Source organism: Suncus etruscus, chromosome 5, assembly GCF_024139225.1.
Source record: "Suncus etruscus isolate mSunEtr1 chromosome 5, mSunEtr1.pri.cur, whole genome shotgun sequence".
NCBI lineage: Eukaryota > Metazoa > Chordata > Mammalia > Eulipotyphla > Soricidae > Suncus > Suncus etruscus.
Window position 1 is genome coordinate 42,616,838 of NC_064852.1, and position 5,115 is coordinate 42,621,952.

Here is a 5,115-nt window from a genome sequence, read left to right on the forward strand (position 1 = left end):
GCAGAATGGCCTTTTCCTTGCTCGTGGCAGATCCAGGACAGACCTGGTTCGATCCCTGCGGGCCCATATGGTCTCCCACGCCAGGAGCAATTTCTGAGCGCATAGCCAGGAGTAGCCCCTGAACATCACTGGTGTGGCTCAAATACCAAAAAAAAAAAAAAAAAAGAAAGAAAGAAAAAAAAAAGGAAGGAAGGAAGGAAGGAAGGAAGGAAGGAAGGAAGGAAGGAAGGAAGGAAGGAAGGAAGGAAGGAAGGAAGGAAGGAAGGAAGGAAGGAAGGAAGGAAGGAAGGAAGGAAGGAAGGAAGGAAGGAAGGAAGGAAGGAAGGAAGGAAGGAAGGAAGGAAGGAAGGAAGGAAGGAAGGAAGGAAGGAAGGAAGGAAGGAAGGAAGGAAGGAAGGAAGGAAGGAAGGAAGGAAGGAAAGAAAGAAAGAAAGAAAGAAAGAAAGAAAGAAAGAAAGAAAGAAAGAAAGAAAGAAAGAAAGAAAGAAAGAAAGAAAGAAAGAAAGAAAGAAAGAAAGAAAGAAAGAAAGAAAGAAAGAAAGAAAGAAAGAAAGAAAGAAAGAAAGAAAGAAAGAAAGAAAGAAAGAAAGAAAGAAAAAGAATCTTATTTTTAAATAAGAATGACTGTTATCAGTCACTTATCTTTTTTTTACATACTTTAAAATACTCTGGTCTACACTGAAGATGTTTCTGAGTTTCAGTAACATTAGTCTACTAGTAGCCCAAATTGTTAACTTACAATCGTGTAGAAAACTGATTACAACTATATAGACAGCTTACATTTGATTATTTCTTGTTTGTTTGGTTTTGCCATCACTCACAGAAACAAATCAGTTGCGTGAAAAGCGTATGAACAACAATTTTTTCCCAGAAACCCCAATTTTTGTGAAATCTTAGAATGTCCTTTTACAAGTCATAATCTAATACCAATAGAATGATACAGCTTTGTCAATCAAGCACTTGTTCATGGCTAGGAATGTTTATAATTTTTAATTTGGGCATAGAACAAGAATTTCAAAAAGCTGTACATTTAACAAGAATTACTTTTATGTTATCAACTGAAAACATTATCTCACAAAAAATAAAATAATTTTTCCAAACACCTATATATGCAAACATCACCTTCCTAACTTACCCAAGAGAAAATGTGTTTTGACAAAGAATGCTATATACTTCATGAGTAATTCCACTGAGCCAATACATAAACAATCCACATTTGTGCCTATGATAATTTATGTTTCCAATACATGAACTACTAAAATATGTGACATGAATAATAACATGAATAAACAGTGCTCCTTTTTTAAAATAAAATAAAACACTTAATGTTAAATTAACAAAATTAAAATAAAAATTTAAATAAACTCTATAGAGTTTAAAATATACATACTTAAATACCAAACTAGGGTACATCTATGAATATTAATAATCCATTAAAATAGTTTCCCTATTTTATTTCTGAAACACCTTAATATATATAATACTTTATATATAAATATAAATATATTTTATATATAAATTTATATATATATATAAATTTATATATAATATATATAAATATATAATATATCTATATAAATATAAAATATATAAATATATTTTTATATAATATATATGTATATTTTATATATAAATATAAATATATATATTGGTTTGTGGGTCACATTCGGCAGCACTCGGGGGTTATTCCTGGCTCTACGCTCAGAAATCACCCCTGGCAAGCTCAGGAAACCATATGGGATGCCGGGATACAAACCACCATCCTTCTGAATGCAAGACAAATGCCCTACCTCCATGCCATCTCTCCAGCCCCTTTAAAATACGATTTTGATGACACATTTAAATGCATATTAAAAGAGTACACACGTACATACATTTTACTTAAAACAATATATCAATGGGAGTTTATGCACCAGTAAAATAAAAATTTAGAGACATGGTTTTTTTTTGTTTTTTTTTGTTTGTTTGTTTGTTTGTTTTGCATTTCCTTGTTTCAATTATCTTCTCAATTTGTTGATTTTAGTACTAATATGTCATTATTTGGGGAAGAGTATAATGAAAATTTCCAAGTGGCAAAGCATTTAGTTTTGCTAGATACTGAAAGAAACAAAGACCAGAAGTCACTCTACTTTAATAAACTAGTCCAGGAATCGCATATGTTACTTTTGGTGCTTATATATATTTTTCTGTTTGTAATGAGAGATCTAGTAAGAGTTGGTTATATACCTGCTTTCAAGAGATTTTAGAAATTGCATCAGCGCTCACATATAAGATAACATTCAGATATTAACCCAAAGCAAAGGTGTTTCCTATATGTCTCTTTCCCATAAATCTCTCTTTTGATATGCAAAGCCCATGTGGATTACTCTACCTCCTCAACCTGGTGTGAAGGTCTTGGTTTAATAAAGAAAGAGCAGTTATGGCTTTGGGTTCTGGCAGACATCACAAGAGAGAAGCCATAAAAAGCTACTGACTCCATCACTCTCTCCTGATTGGCTTGACTTATTATTTCTTTATTACTACCCTACTTCTTCAGACCTCTCTGTATGAGGTTTAGAAACATGGTGCCTAGGGCAATCCCACAACCTATGGGTTTTATTTTAAACTCACACATGTTTAAAACTAAGTGCTTTTATATATGTGATTATGGTTTGTTAAGTGCCTGAGAAGCCAAATAGCAGAGTTAAGTAGAACATGATTAGCATATTTAGGTTATCTAGAGGGTGGATCTTTAGACTAAACAATTGCAAGGCATGGTTTTTATTTTTTTTTGTTTTATTTTATTTTATTTTATTTTACCATTGAGCCATTCTAGGTTCCATTGGCATATTTTTTAAACCATTGAAATATAAATCTAAGATGTGTTAATATTTTACAAAGACTTTAAGCCCCACTTTTGAAATATATATTTTTTTCACAAAAGCATTTACTGATCTAGAATGGGTAGTAAAGAAGGTAACACACCATGTCCATAGCTTACCTAGGTTTGATCCCTTGCACCACATAATGTCCCCTGAAACCTTTCAGTTATGACCTTTGAGAACAAAGCCAACCCTGAAGCATGTATATCTCCAGGTTGGTCCAAAAACTTTTTTAAGAAAGGTGGTGATGGTTGTGGTGTTTGCATTGAGAACCAAACAACTTAGAGACTGTAGCTCTCAAACTGCAATTCAAGTTTATAAAAAAGGAGAGAGTTTTATGGTTTATAAATCATATAATATGAACATTAAATATCTGTTACATTGTGTAAAATTATCCCATGTGCAGTCTCTCCAACCAAAGATGAGCAAGTCTAAATCAGGATCATAGATAAAATAATCCAGACCAGGCTGAGTATGAAACATGTGTAGTCTGGCAATCTTCTATCTTAAATGGAGAGCTGGATGCCTACCAGAGCTATCATTTTTATTTTTTTAATGAAACTGTAATTATATAAATTTATTTATAAATATTTATACAATTATATACTTATACATAAGCACTTACACAGACTTAGAAAAAAATGTAAGAACATTAATTAAAAGGACTTAATGAAGAATAAACAAAATTTTCCATGATTTCCTTGAGGAGATCCAGAACTCATTCTTTAGTATGGGTCCCTTAAAATTCAGCCATTAGAAACCTTATTCTCTAATTGTATATTAGAACCACATTTAAACAATTAAAAAATTCCCCTAGTTTCCAAGGTCTCAAAGTTGATAGGAACCTGGGAATTCAAAGGTCTCTGAGCAATAAAAATTATGTTCCTCAAGTAAAAGAACCAATTGATCTAAACTCCCTCAAAGCCCTCTTTGACCAAAAAAACCTCCATTTTCTATTATGGTTTTATAACAAGCTGAAGTTCTGATTTTGACACCAGAATCACTACTACCCCATTCAAAGAATTCTACCTAGATAGAGCTCAAGAACTGAGCACAGCGAAGCTGATCTGTGGAATAGTATCTAGATTCAAGATGGTCTCTCCTAATTAATACTGAAAAAGCTTTTGCCAACTACAATTTAAATGTACGTTTGTTTGGAAAAAAAACTCATATTTTTAGATTACTAATCTTCCCTACCTTCCTTCTAAATAATTGTTTTGTGGATTGAATATAAATGTTTTCCCTTTAGAGAAGCTTTCTTTTTAGATACCCTCTGTAAGAAAAAATAAATAAAAATAACAGCATGATTGAAGCTTATTTAGTCATCCAGAGACTTTTAGACTGTTCCAACAGGAGTTAAAATATTAAAAAATAAAAACAAGAATTATTTCTAGCCAAAGGAACACAGTTATTAGCAACTCTCAGTTATGCCTTTTCACCCCCCCCATACCCCAAGACATACGTACATATGCCTTAAAGCACATAGGACAATCAATAATCACAGTGGTCACAACTCCAGGCTATTGTACTGTATGATTATGGAGAAGTTGCCTTCCTATAGATCACCTGTGGACGCAAAGAATGGAAGGGCCAAACAAACTACTATGCTGTATTGGCAAAAGAGCTATCATTTTAATTCAGTACAGAGACCACCTCCATGTGAGGCAGTAAGGACAGAGTTGGGACATATAGCTTAGGCTATCCTGAACCAGATTCCATCTAGGTTTATAAGTAAGATGATCTCTGTTTAAAACCATGTTCTAAATACATAGATACAAAGGAACCAGGGATGATCTTTGTTTTGGGTAAAATAAAGTGTAATCTAATAACATTTTGTATCTCCTGAGAAATATGGTTTTTATAAACTTGGTCTTCTACCATTTTTCTTTTGAAAGAACCACATTAGTAGCATGGTACGTTGTCAAAAAAAAAAAAAAAGAAAAAAGAAATGGTGAGAATTTTGTGCACATATCATCATAGAAATTAGATACAAATGGATATAGAAAATGTTCATCTGAAGAAACTTTGGGCAAGAATATGAGCACAGAAATAAAAAAAGAGAACTTTATAAATCTATTTTTATAGTTCATAAGTTGTTCAATGCATCTTAAGTTCACATTATTTTTTTTCTATAACAATGAAAATTTGAATTTTATTTATTTTTTATTATTTATTTTTAAAATAATTTTTATTTTGACCAAAGTGGATTACAAATCTTTCACAGTAATATTTTAGCTATGTAGTGACATTGAAT

General features: G+C 31.9%; 1 non-coding gene across 1 annotated transcript; it reads right to left on the minus strand.

Moving 5' to 3' along the window:
* Positions 1–896: 896 nt before the first annotated feature.
* LOC126009966 (small nucleolar RNA SNORA24) lies at positions 897–1,022 on the minus strand. The gene has a single exon (XR_007496116.1). It is a non-coding gene; the product is annotated as a small nucleolar RNA SNORA24 (small nucleolar RNA).
* Between the last annotated feature and the right edge of the window lie 4,093 nt (positions 1,023–5,115).